This window comes from Myotis nattereri, assembly GCF_964212035.1.
Source record: "Myotis nattereri genome assembly, chromosome: 5".
Taxonomy (NCBI): domain Eukaryota; kingdom Metazoa; phylum Chordata; class Mammalia; order Chiroptera; family Vespertilionidae; genus Myotis; species Myotis nattereri.
The window spans coordinates 87,990,317-88,004,760 of record NC_138080.1 but is presented as its reverse complement, the minus strand read 5'-3'; the positions used below and the strand labels follow the sequence as shown (position 1 = coordinate 88,004,760).

Genomic DNA, 14,444 nt, shown 5'->3' with positions numbered 1-14,444 from the left:
CCGCCTGCGGCTGCAGGCCTCTGAGCCTGCAGTTTCAAACATTGTAACAAATACCACCGGACATCAGCCAGCAGATTCGCAACATTGTATGCAAAGGCCAGAAACCTACTTTCAGGAGCGGAGGCCTAAGAGCTGGAGCCAAGCCTCAAGCTAAAGCTAGCCCAGAATAAAAAAAAAAAAAGGAAAAAAGGAGCGTTTGGGAGTTCAGTCACCCCCAGCCTGAAAACAGCCCTCAGCCCCTCACCCAGGCTGGCCAGGCACCCAAGTGGGGACCCCAACCCTGAAGGGTGTGTGACCAGTTGCAAACAGCCCTCAGCCCCTCACCCAGGCTGGCCAGGCACCCCAGTGGGGACCCCCACCCTGATCCAGAACACACTTCAGGGCAAACCAGCCAGCCCCACCCATGCACCAGGCCTCTATCCTATATAGTAAAAGGGTAATATGCCTCCCAGCACCGGGATCAGCGGAGCCGAGAGGCCTCCCGGCACCAGGATCAGCATGACAGGGGGCAGCGCCCAAACACCCTGATCGGCCCTGCTCTGTGTGTGACAGGGTGCGGCACCCCAACCCCCCCCCCCCCACCGGGCCCTGCTCTGTGTGTGACGGGGTAGAGCCATAACCTCCCCATCGGCCCTGCCCTGAGTGTGAGAGTGGCGGCGCACCAACCACCTGATCGGCCCTGTTCTGTGGGTGATAGAGGATGGCGCGCCAACCTCCCCCGCCCCCCGCCACGGGCCCTGCTCTGTGTGTGACGGGGTAGAGCCATAACCTCCCGATCAGCCCTGGCCTGAGTGTGACAGTGGCGGCGCCCCAACCCACTGATCCACCCTGTTCTAGGTGTGACAGGGGACGGTGCCCCAACTCCCCTATCGGACCTACTCTGTGAGTGACAGGGGGGAGCTCCTCAACACCCTGATGGGCCCTGCTCTGTGCATGACAGGGTACGGAGCCCCAACACCCCTGATGGGCCCTGCTCTGTGCGTGACAGGGGGTCGCGCCGCAACCTCCCCAACGACCCTGCCTTGAGTGTGACAGGGGGTGGTGCCCCAACCCCCCAATAGGCCCTGCTCTGAGCCCGACCAGGGGCTGCACCTAGGGATTGGGCCTGCCCTCTGCCACCCGGGAGCAGGCCTAAGCCAGCAGGTCGTTATCTCCCGAGGGGTCCCCGACTGCTAGAGCGCACAGGCTGCGCTGAGGGACCCCCCTTCCCCCAGAGTGCACAAATTTTTGTGCACCGGGCCTCTAGTATATATATATATATATATATATATATATATATATATATATATATATATATGTATATATATATATATATATAATATATATATATATAATATATATATATATATATATATATATATATGTATTAGAGACCCAGTGCATGAAATTTGTGTATGGGTAGGGTCCCTAGGCCTGACTGGTGATCAGGTTCAATCAGGTTCCCACTGCCCCACCTCCCTACCTCCTCCTACGCTCACAGCTTGCCCATGCACCACCAACATGGTCCCCCCCGCCCCACCCCCATCTCCCTGTCTCTCTGGTTCCTACTTCCCTCGCTCTCTCATTCCCCCTGCCACCGCTGCTCCTGGTTGTCCATCATGTTCCACGCTGCCCCCTCATGGTTAATGCATGTGATATTGAATGATCAAACTCCTGCTCTCCTGGGTTAAGTCCCGAGGGGACACTTTGCATATTAGCCTTATATATATACTAGGGGCCCGGTGCACAAAGATTCATGCACTGGGGGTGGGTCCCTCAGCCCAACCTGCACCCTCTCCAATCTGGGAGGCCTCAGGGGAACCCTCTCCAATCTTGGAGTTTCTGTTTGTCTTTGCAATCATATGAGCGAATTGTCTGAGACCCCCAACCCAGTTTGGTTTGTTGCTCACTGAATAATAGAGGCATTTTTTTTTTCTTTGCTTCATTGGTGGAGATTTCCTGGAAGGTTTGATAATAAACCTTCCCTTTAATTTTTCCTAGACACTCTGATTTTACTTATGTCTCTCACCTTTGCTTTCCCTCCACCCCACTGCAACAGTAACTTGCTCCCGGCTCACTTTGCTCTAGTGTATAGGAGATCTGCTGGGCACTAGAACTATGATTCCCAGCATTCCTGGCACTCCCTGCGTTCTGGGCTTCCACTTCAGGGCCTGGGGCTGCCACCAGAACTACTATTCTCAGAATTCTTGGTGCTCCCCACACTCTTGGTTTTCCCTTTTTGCTCTCTCTCTGTCCCACAGCCTCCCACTCTGCCAAGTCCTCCAAGCTTCCAGCTCTGCCCCTTTGCTCTCCATTTGGTGGCTTGGGGAGCCAAGTTCCCAGAGCTGCTCCACTCTCTGCCGGCTCTACCGCTCTGCTCTCTACCCAGTGGCTTGGGGGGGACATGGCTCCCTCGGAAGCTGCACATCTCCCCCATGCATCCGGCTCTCCTGCTCTGCTCTCCGCCGGGCACCTGTCCATGCAAATTAACCCACCAGCTTTGTCAGGTTAATTTGCATACTCACTCCTGATTGGCTGATGAGTGTACAGGAGGGACAGTCAATTTACATGTTTCTCTTTTATTATATAGGATATAGATACATAGATACTCTTGTTATAATTTCTTCTAAGCTGCTAATTTCAACTGCACACAAAAACAAATTCATTGCAGTCAGCTTCCTTACATTATGTTACTGATGTCACAAGTTCTATGTTTTTATACTGCCTACCAATTATCATATACTTGGAGGGGCAAAATTAGGTGATAATTTCTGTGTTTTCATACTCACCACTGAAAACCTATTTTGCCCCACCCTGTCTGAACATTAGGTTTTATGCTCTGGTCTTTGAACTCCTATAAAGGAATAAAAAGTGCATTTTTGAAGATTACAATAAAATAGGATTTTATAATTGTCCATGTATTTACCTTTAGTGGAGAATTTTATATTTTCATATCACTTTGATTTGTTTTCTATTATCCTTTTTACTTCAAATTGAAGGATTCCTTTATCATTGCTTGTAGGGTAGGTCAAATGATAATGAATAGCCTCAGCTTTAGTTTATCTGTAAATGTCTTAACTTCTCCCTCCTTTTTTTTTTTTTTAAAAAATATATTTTACTGATTTTTTACAGAGAGGAAGGGAGAGAGAACAGAGAGTTAGAAACATCGATGAGAGAGAAACATCGATCAGCTGCCTCCTGCACATCTCCTACTGGGGATGTGCCCGCAACCCAGGTACATGCCCTTGACCGGAATCGAACCTGGGACCTTTCAGTCCGCAGGCCGACGCTCTATCCACTGAGCCAAACCGGTTTCGGCCTCCCTCCTTTTTGAAGGTCATTTTGTACCATATGATTTAAGGCACTGATTGTCCCATCTGGTTTCAACTTGATTCCCCAGCTTTCGGCTTCTCCTGCTCCAAAAAATAATTCTGGAGATCTTATGGACAGGGTAGTGATTATAGCCAACAATATTATATAAGAAACATTAAAGCTTCTAAGAGACTAGATCAGGGGTGGGCAAACTTTTTGACTCGAGGGCCACAGTGGGTTCTTAAACTGGACCGGAGGGCCGGAACAAAAGCATGGATGGAGTGTTTGTGTGAACTAATATAAATTCAAAGTAAACATCATTACATAAAAGGGTACGGTCTTTTTTTTCAATAGTTTTATTCATTTCAAACGGGCCGGATCCGGCCCGCGGGCCGTAGTTTGCCCACGGCTGGACTAGATCTTAGTTGTTCACACAACAACAAATTTAAGTGATGTGATTGAGGTATGAGCTAACACTTCAGTGATAGTCATATTGCAATGTAGAAACACAGCAAATTAAGATGTTGTACATCCTAATCTTACACAATGTTCCATGTCAATTATATCCCATTTAAAAATCCACATCCTGTTCTCTAGACAAGCTTCCCCCAAACTGGCTGCATATGAGGCTCATCTGGCTACTTTTACAATGTTCCAATGCCCAGGCCTCATCATCTACTAATAATTAATTCACAATTTTGAATGTAAGACAGTACCTTCATAGGCATTGAAAGTTTAAAGTCTAATATGTTTGTAGTTTTTTTTAATTACAATAACTAAGATTTGGAAACAGTCCAAGTGCCCATTAGTAGAGTAATGGATAAAAAAACTGTGGAACATTTACACAATGGGATACTATGCAGCTATAAAAAAAAGAGGGATCACTTACCCTTTGGGACAGCATGGATGGATCTGGAAAATATTATGCTAAGGGAAATAAGCCAATCTGAGAAATCCAATTATTGCATGCTCTCACTTATTTATGGAATGTAATTAACAAAATAAACTGACAAATGGAGTGGATCTGAAGACATGAATGCATAAAACAGAATCCAGAATTTCAGAGGGAAGGAGTTTGAGGAGGGGTGGGTGAGTGGAGATCAACCAAAGAACTTTAATACATAAATGCATAACCCAAGGACATAGACAATAGGGTGGCTAAGGCCTATACATGGGGGGCTGTGAGACTGGAGTGGGTCCATGGGGGAGGAAGTGGGACATATGTAATACTTTCAATGATAAGATTAAAAAAAAAAGGGCACTATGGCAACACCTCCCTTACTAGGGTGCTAATCTCAGAGTGTCCACAAGAGGCACTATTGCCACACCTCCCTCATGGTGAGAGCCCTCTAGGTCTCCCCATAGGCTGTTCTTTTAACTCCCTGCAAGGGTCTCAGCCCTCTAGGACTCTCAATTGGGTTTTCACTCCTAGAATTCATTACTAGGGAGCTGTTTTCAGAATATACACCAGAGGGAGATACTGCAATACCTGCAAGCAAAGGTGAGAGCCATTTAGGACTGCCAATTGGGTTTCTTTTCAAACTATAAGAGTGGATTCTCACATTTCATTTTTTTATTTCCATGTCAGTACCATTTAGCATCATCTATTACTCCTTTCTTTCTTGATGCACTTTTTAATACTTGGCTCCAATGTTTTTTGTTTTTCTCCTTTATCATTTCTTGTTCCTTATGGGTTTCTTTTACTGATCTCATTTGTTATTTCAGTGCTGGTACTAAATGTACAGTCCTCTTTTCTATTTCCCTAAGTGATCTTGTCCATTCTCATGAATTTTAATTCCATTTTACATCAATGACTACAAATTTGTATCTCCAATCCTTATTTCTGAATTCCAGTTCTTGATATATCTCCACTCCCATGTAGTACTTTCATGTCCCGCTCAGATCATTTGGGCTCTACCTATCAGTTAATGGGGCTCAACTTCCAACTGCCAGTATCTGCATCCCTTTGCTAAAGGACTTTCTCTGAATACTGTGCCCATATACACAGAGTGTCAGAAGCACCAGAAAGTCAACACATCTTGTGGTCATCTCTCGATCACAGACTGATGAGGGCTGATATATAAATAAGTCAGCTACTTTGCATTTAGAGAAGGATAAATCTGACCTTTATGTTGCACTCTACCTTCAGAGTCTCACTAAGGAATGTACTCTATTTACCCATAATGCTAACTAAACAGTCAAAAACATACTGTTCATTTATTCCCTGCATTTTCCTGCCTCATGTCCCCAATATCATCGTACTGAAGTGTCCTGAATTTGTCTCCCAAATAAATGAATTTATTCATATATCTTTACCACAAAATCTACTTTGGGGGAAACCCTGTAAAAGATAAATATTTGAGATATTTCAAGATATTGAGATATCTCAAAATTAACATGTAAAGAACAAAGTTTTTTATTCTCCCAGACCCAGCTAGCAGGGTGGAGGAACGGGATAAAGAGGTACACACATCTTCATTTCAGAAGTTCCTTAGAAGGTGGACACATTATTTTAGATGAAGGAAACTCGGTCCTTGAACATCACAAAAGGCCCTCACTCCCTCACAGGAGATGCCTCTGTAGCATGCATCTGAGTGATAGAGGTAATCCCTAGGTGCAGTCCCTCCAGAGCAGGGCCGATTGGGGAGTTGGGGCACCTTCCCCTGTCATGCACAGAGCAGGGCGGATCAGGAGGTTGCGATGCCACCCCCAGTCACACTCAGGGTAGGGCCGATTGGGGGGTTGGGGCACCGCCCCCTGTCACACTCAAGGCAGGGTCAATGGGGAGGTTGCGGTGCCACCCCCTGTCACGCACAGAGCAGGGCCAATCCGGGTGTTGGGGCACTGCCCCCTGTGATGCACAGAGCAGGGCCCATCAGGGGGTTGAGGAGCTCCCCCCTGTCACTCAGAGAGTAGGGCCAATAGGGGAGTTGGGGCACCGCCCCCTGTCACACACAGAGCAGGGCGGGTCAGGGGGTTGGGCCGCTGCCCTCTATCACCCACAGAGCAGGGCCGATCAGGGGGTTGGGATGCCACCACTCTCACACTCAGGGCAGGGCCGATGGGGAGGTTATGGCTCTACCCTGTCACACACAGAGCAGGGCACGTGGGAGGGGGTGGTTGGGGCACCGCACCCTGTCACACACAGAGCAGGGCCAATCAGGTGGTTGGGGCGCCGCACCCTGTCACACACAGAGCTGCAGGGCGATCAGTGGGTTGGCGAGCTCCCCTGTATCAGGCACAGAGCAGGGCTGATCAGGAGGTTGGGGCGCCTTCCCCTGTCACACACAGAGCCTCAGGGCGATCAGGGGGTTTGGGCGCTGCCCCGTCATGCTGATCCCAGTGCTGGGAGGCATATTACCCTTTTACTATATAAGATAGAGGCCTGGTGCATGGGTGGGGCTGGCTGGTTTGCCCTGAAGTGTGTTCTGGATCAGGGTGGGGGTCCCCACTGGGGTGCCTGGCCAGCCTGGGTGAGGGGCTGAGGGCTGTTTGCAACTGGTCACACACCCTTCAGGGTTGGGGTCCCCACTTGGGTGCCTGGCCAGCCTGGGTGAGGGGCTGAGGGCTTTTTGCAGCTGGTCACACACCCTTCAGGGTGGGGGTCCCCACTGGGGTGCCTGGCCAGCCTGGGTGAGGGGCTGAGGGCTGTTTGCAGCTGGTCACACACCCTTCAGGGTGGGGGTCCCCACTGGGGTGCCTGGCCAGTCTGGGTGAGGGGCTGAGGGCTGTTTTCAGGCTGGTGGGTGATGGAAGCTCCCAACTGCTCCTTTTTTTCTTTTTCTTTTTTTTTTTAATTCTGGGCCAGCTTTAGCTCTGAGGCTCCAGCTCTTAGGCCTCCGCTGCTGAAAGTAGGTAATCGAAACAATGTATAACTCCAGCTCTGAGATCCCAGCTCCCTGAAAGCAGGTTTCTGGGGTTTTGTTTACCTTCTATATTCGTTACAATGTTTTTTAAACTGCAGGCTCAGAGGCCTGCAGCGGCAGGTGGGGAACGTTGGAGTCCTCCGTCACTGAAGCAAGCAAGCCTCATGTTAGTTTCAAGCTGCCTGGCTGCCGGCCGCCATCTTGGCTGACAGTTAATTTGCATATCTCCCTGATTAGCCAATGGGAAGGGTAGCGGTCGTACGCCAATTACCATGCTTCTCTTTTATTAGATTAGATGTTTACTTTGAATTTATATTAGTTCACACAAACACTCCATCCATGCTTTTGTTTCGGCCCTCCAGTCCAGTTTAAGAACCCCTTGTGGCCCTTGAGTCAAAAAGTTTGCCCACCCCTGGTCTTAGGCGACCCCTGTGACAAGGTCGTTTGACCCCCAAAGGGGTCGCGACCCACAGGTTGAAAACCCCTGCTTTAGGCCAAAAGTTTGGCTAGGACTAGATTTAAAAGTATATGTCAGCGGAGAAGATCCCCTAGGCCAGTGGTCGGCATACTCATTAGTCAACAGAGCCAAATATCAACAGTACAACAATAGAAATTTCTTTTGAGAGTCAAATTTTTTAAACTTAAACTATATAGGTAGGTACATTGTTATTAACTTAATTAGGGTACTCCTAAGACTTAGGAAGAGCCACACTCAAGGGGCCAAAGAGCCGCATGTGGCTCGCGAGCCGCAGTTTGCTGACCATGGCCCTAGGCCACACCGCTAGCATGCAAATAGAAGCAGTTTATAGGGGGCAAATGCCTGGGTGGAATGCATTAACTATTCTGTACGTGCTCTAAATAAAAGCAACTGTTAGGCTTGTGTGGCAGGTAGGCTAGAGGCCCAAGTGGTCCCATTTCTATTCAGATGGACTTTAGAAAGTAACGGGATGGAATGTGTGCTTGTCCTGTGCCAGGAGGAAACCGCGGGGGAAATGCGTCCTGTAAGACTGTGTCTCCCTGTTGTTCCCATCCAACAGAAGTAAAGAGCGAGGATTCCCAAAACAATCCATCCCCATTTTCCTATGTAAAATATACCTCCTGCCTCTCAAGGTAGAGGGGGAATTTATAGGAAATTTATCCAGATGCGTAAATGGCCGAGAATCCTCAGAAGCTGCACTGTCAATACTACGTGCTGATGTTGGGTGATGTTGCAGGGGACCATTACTTATGGCCTTGCCCAGCAAATGGAGAACTTGTGGTGATACAATTGGCTGTCCCTTTCACTTTGGCATATTATAAGCCTTTTTCAATGAACAGACAGACTAGGAAGAAGAGAGAGAGTCCAAGGGGCTCCTCTGATACCCATATATACACAGAGCCCATTGGTTCCAGGAGGAGTCCCTATTGAATTTAAAGCTAGGAATCAGATAGCAGCAGGAGGTGGGTCTGTAGTCTTCTGGTGGTCAACTCTTAATAACAATGTAGACTGTATAAACTATATATATATTATACTAGTAATCAGCAGAGGTTTCTGAATTACACTAGAGATGCTATCAAGGGAATAGCTGAGCAATTAGATGCAACCAACCGAATGACCTGGGACAGTGGTCGGCAAACTGCGACTCACGAGCCACATGCGGCTCTTTGGCCCCTTGAGTGTGGCCACGAAGTTTCAATCACACTCTACCTGCGCGCCCGCACGTGGTATTTTGTTGAAGAGCCTCACTCAAGGGGCCGCAGTTTGCCAACCACTGATTGGGAGAACTGGCCAGCTTTAGGTATGGTTCAAGCAGAAAAAGAGGGGAATATGTGTAATGATAGGAGGCTAATCCTATACATTTATCCCTAACAACACAGCTCCAGATGGGACCATCACTAAGGCCTTACAAGGATTGGAAACTTTGGCTAAAGAGTTAGCTGAGAATTCTGGAACTGAGAAACCTTTCTCGGGTCTACTAGAGCAATGGTTCAGGAAATGGAAGGGAGTGATGACATCTATATTCACATCTTTAATTATTGTGTTAGTGTTATGACAGTAATAGGATGTTGCATTATTCCATGTATGAGAGGCCTTATCCAAAGGTTAATTGACACTGCATTAACCAAACAGACCCCAGTAACATATCAGCAGAATAATCACCTTTTCCTAGATACTGTAGAACATGAAAGTCAAAGACTGCTAGCTGAATTTAAAGAGAAGAGTCAAATAAAAAAGGAGGGGGGGAGAGGAGGGGGGAGAGTGAACCAGCTACCTTTCCTGTCAAAGAAAGGAGCTTACAGCCATCACAGGTCGAGCCATTTTTGACATGACATCCAGACTCTCAGGGGGCTACTATCCTACCCCTACCCTTCCTCTGCAATAGCCAATCATGCAATAATGGGAATCCTAGCTCTCAGCCCTGACCAATCAAGTCAGAGTTCAGAGTGAGGGGCAGGACCCACCTGCATCAGAAAATAAAACCCAAATGGACTTCCTGTTTGGTGTGCTTTGCCCATGATTTCCAGCTAGCAACAGCACCCTTCTGTGCAGGAGTAAATATGCCTTGCAGATTCAGTTTTGAGTATTTGTCTCATTCCTGTAACTCTGTTAAGATCATTCCTAACAATACATATAAACAGAGAGTAGAATGGTGGTTATGAGAGCCTGGTGACTCAGGAAAATAAGGATATGTTGATCAAAGGGTACAAAGTTGGAGTTAAAAGATGAGTAAGTTCTGCAGATCTGTAGAGCACTGTGATTATAGTCAACAATACATAAAGTTGCTAAGACACTAGATCTTAAGTGTTCTCACCAGAAAAAAGAAATGATTATGTGACATGGTAGGGGTTTATCTAGCGCTATGGTGTTAATCTTATGTAGTATACAAATGTATCCAATTAACATGTAAACCTTAATATCACACAATGTTTATGTCAATTGTATTTCACTAAAAATAACCTGCTCCAAAGGCCAAAAATTGTTAAGGAAAAGTAAATTAACCACAATGAGATACTACTCTGTACCGAACAGAGTGGCTGACATTATAAAGACTGATCGCACCAAGTGCTGGTGAGGGGGTGGAGCAACTGGAACCCTCAGGCACCAATGATGGGAATGTAAAGCAGTACAATACTTTGGCAAAGAATTTGGCAGACTCTTTAAAAATTAAGAAACTTTTATCCTTATGAACTACCCTGTGTTTCAGTCCTTCCACTGAGAGCTATTTACCTAAGTGAAATGTATGCATATGCTTAAGAAAACATGGATATTTGTGGCAGCTTTATTTTGTATATCTGCAAACTAGAAACACTATAAGTGATCATGAACAGGCAAATGAATAAACAAATTATGGCCTATCCATACAATGGATATTACTCAGCAATAAAAAGCAAGCAAGTACTGATACACAGATGGTTCTCAAAATAATTATGCTGAATGAAAGGCAAACTAGGGTACAAATGTCACAGTCAATCTATGTAAAAGTCTAGAAAAATAAAACTAATCTAAAGTGATAATAGATCATCAGCTGCCTGGGGAGAGAGTAGGGAGGGATAGAAGGAAACTTTGAGGGGTGATGGATATGTTCACTATCATGAGTGTGAAGATCCTTTCATTGGTGCATACAAATGTCAAATTTATCAGGCTGGACAGTTAAGTATGTGAAGCTCATTGTATGTGAATTATACCTCAGCACAGCTGTTGGGAAAAATTGTAAATTTCAGTTTTTGTTATTTTTGCTAGTATATATTGACCTTGTATCCTATGATTATAATGCATAATTGATTAATTTTTGTAACTGCCTTTTAAAATATATACTTCTTGGGCAAAAAATTTGCTAATATTATTAGAGACAATTTTACCTCTCTGTTTCAATCTTAAACTCCCCTGCCCTTCTGATTTTTCTTTTTCTGTTCTTTATTGCACTGAGACCTCTTATTATTGTGGGAAGGCAATCAAAATCACAGCATAAACTATGCAATCTTCTCTGATGCCCTTCATCAAACTGCCTACTTACATTTAATCATCAAAGTTTTTTTTTTGTTGTTTTTTTATCATTAGTAGCTGTCTATTGAACTGGTCATATGATTTTTTCTTTTATCTGTTAATGTAGTGAATTATATTTCTTAGTTTTCAAATGCTGAATCAACCTTGAGTGCTGGAAAATCCTACTTAATACTAATCTTGAAAAATACTGCTGTATTCAATTCACTAATATTTGGTCAATAAATGATACAGCCCTATATATAATAGGTTTTCATTAACTATTTGAAAATGCTTCTGTCTTTATTCTATGCTAATCTGGTACAGGCACTTGTAGGCATTTTGTATGTAATAAATTACTTAACAATTGCAAGCAGCTATTTTATTTATTTATTTTTTACAAATGTGCTAACTTATAATCAGATTAGAGGCCTGGTGCACAAATTCGTGCACCCGTGGGGTCCCTCAACCTAGCCAGCTATCAGGAACGATGGGGACTGTCTCAGCCAGTCCCAATTGGGGCTGGCTGGCTGGGTGAGGGACCACGGGAGGTTGGTTGTGGGAGTGCACTGACTACCAGGGGGCAGAGCCTGCACTGAGCATCTGCCCCCTGGTAGTCAGTGTGAATCATAGCGACTGGTCAACTAGTCACTTAGGCTTTTATATATAGAGATTATGCTTTGATTCTTTGAACCGCTGACCAGAACCTAGCATATTAGGCTTTTATTATATAGAACAATATGTGCAATTTTTAAAGGCACCTCACATACTAAGCCATAGTGCTAAGACCAGAAGCACAGTTGTCTGGCTCTAGATTCTTTTGTTGTTGTTATTAATACTCACTCAATGATATTTCTTCCAAAGATTTTTTGAGACAGTGGAAGGGGTTTGGAAGAGAGAGAGAAACATAGATGAGAGAGACACACATGGATTGGTTGCCTCCCTCAGAATGCCCTGCTAGGGGCTGGGAATGGAATCTGAAAACCAAGTGTGTGGGCTGGATGGGAGTTCAAACCTAAACACTGGAGTGCATGGGCTGACGGTCTACCACTGAGAAAAAATGGATAAGGCTAGCTCTAGTTTCTTAAGACTAAGTTATTATTATCATTTTAGAATTTATGTTCTTTCTTTTGAGACTGGATCACAGAAATTTGAAACATGCTGAATTTCCAAAATAAGCACAATTTAAGTGTGTGAATAAAGCTAGCCATGAAAGGGCGAGGGCTACGCCCTCCATCTTGTCCCAGGGCGAGGGCTATGCCCTCCATCTTAGCCCAGATCCTCCATTTTTGGGCAGCCATGTGCTCGGCAAGGAGCTTCTTCCCGGAAGCCCAAGCCTCTGCTAGCCACGCCTAGGATTTCTTTAAACTAACCAATGATAATCAAGGGAAGTGTGCACCATAGATACGACCACATCCTGTGTAACAAGACACCGACTTGTGCCTGGTCAATCAGCAGGGCCCACAGTCCTCTCTCCTCCCCTTACTCCAACCGCCCTATAAAACCCCTCTCCCCACAGAGCTGTCTCTCTCTCTGCTGCATGCCGCTGTGTCGGTGAGTGTGGTCAGGGAGCCGAGCTAGCTCGAATAAAGACTCTTTGCTTTTGTATTGGACTCGGCTGGCTCCCTGGTGGTCTTTTGGGGATCTTGAAATCTGGGCATAACAAGCCACAGACAGGATTGTATATACTTCAACTAACTGTGAAAGCTCTGGTGTAGGGAAGTAGGAAGAATGATATAATAGTGCCCCAGAGATTGCTCTGTGGCTCTAGCTCAGGGACTCTGCATGTTATTGCCTCTTAGAAACTTAAAAAAAAATACCTGTTACTAGGATCTCATATAGAAATCTGAATCGCAACCTTGGGAAAGGAACATGCCACAGGTAATTGTACAAAGTTGTCCATGTGCCTCTCATAGCTATCTATGTTTTCAAACTAAGCAGTTCCAGATATATATTCAAGTTTTATTTTCTGAAATTCTTTTCCTGCCTTATCTCCTGATCTTACACAGCTCCCTTGCTTATCAAGTCTTCATGTCTTATCTATTTTAGGATCTATAAACATACTTATTTTCTCCCCTCCCCATTCATTATGCCCATCAGATAAAATTGTCCTCTAAACTTCCTGCTGTAGGAATAGCTTTGATCACCTCTTCGTGTGGTAACCTCCCAGTCACTGCCTGGACATAGGACCCTGTGTGTCTTATCTCTCCTGACACTTGGTTTCCTACATAGCAGTATTTAAAATACACTGCTCAACACAGAGGAGCTGGCTGAGGCTGCACAAGTAAACAAGACATCCACAGTCTGCCTTTGTATTGTGTCTTCTTGAGGTGGGTAACTTGAGAAGAGTCTTTTGGCTTCCTTTCCTGTTCAAGGACAAGTACCTTGGTTGCTGGTTCTATGGTGGGTCTAGTCTGGGCACCTACAAGATAAAACCAAGAAATGTGTCTCTCTTGCAAAGATCTTTCTTTTCTTTTCTTCTTTCTTTTTCTCCTTCTTCTTCTTCTTCTTCTTCTTCTTCTTCTTCTTCTTCTTCTTCTTCTTCTTCTTCTCTCTCTCTTTCTCTCTCTCTCTCTCTCTCTCTCTCTCTCTCTCTCTCTCTCTCTCTCTCTTCTTTCTTTCCTCCTCTCCTCTCCTCCCCTTCCCTCCCTTCCCTCCCTTCCCTTCTCTTCCCTTCCTTTCCCCTCCCCTCCCCTCCCCTCCTCTCCTCTCCTTTCCTCTCCTTTCCTTTCCTTCCTTTCTCCCTCCCTCCCCCGCTTTCACTCTCACCAAAAATAAATGGGAAAAATATTCTTGGGTGAAAATTAAAAAGGAAAATAGTAAAGGATTTTAACAACTCAGGAGTTGAGGCTCTTCCTTCTCAAGTTGGAGGATTCAGGAAGTGGCCTCTGTGGTTCTGTTCACTGAACTATTTATGGGACTTTGTCATAACCTTCTGCTTTCTTTACAACTTTCTAAGGAGTTCGAATAGCTAACTTCTCATTGAATATTAATGCCAGCTTTTTTATCATCATGTTGGCATTTCCATTTTCTCCTGGTGAGTACATTTTCAATCCTGGATAGAGTATTTTTTTTCTTTACTTTATTGAATGAGCTCTTTTGAACTGAGGATGAATTTTAAGTAAATTTCCAAATTTAAAAAGGCATGTTTAAACACATGCTATGTATATCTTTTTAAAATTTTATTTTATTTTTTACAATTTATTTATTGATTAAAGTATTACATATGTGTCCTTATGCCCCCATTACCCTCTGGACCCCACTCATGCCCTCACCTCCCTCTTGTCTATGTCCATTGATTAGGCTTATATGCATGCATACAAGTC

The 14,444-nt window shown here is 45.1% G+C and overlaps 1 protein-coding gene across 1 annotated transcript in view; it reads left to right on the top strand.

Annotated features, from left to right (window-relative positions):
* Positions 1-13,344: 13,344 nt before the first annotated feature.
* LOC308520775 (sperm-associated acrosin inhibitor-like) overlaps positions 13,345-14,444 on the top strand; it is a 31,485-nt gene continuing 30,385 nt past the window's right edge. The window contains exon 1 of the mRNA XM_081093497.1: positions 13,345-13,448. The gene's annotated coding sequence lies outside the window, so the exon portion shown is untranslated. The remainder of the gene's footprint in view (positions 13,449-14,444) is intronic.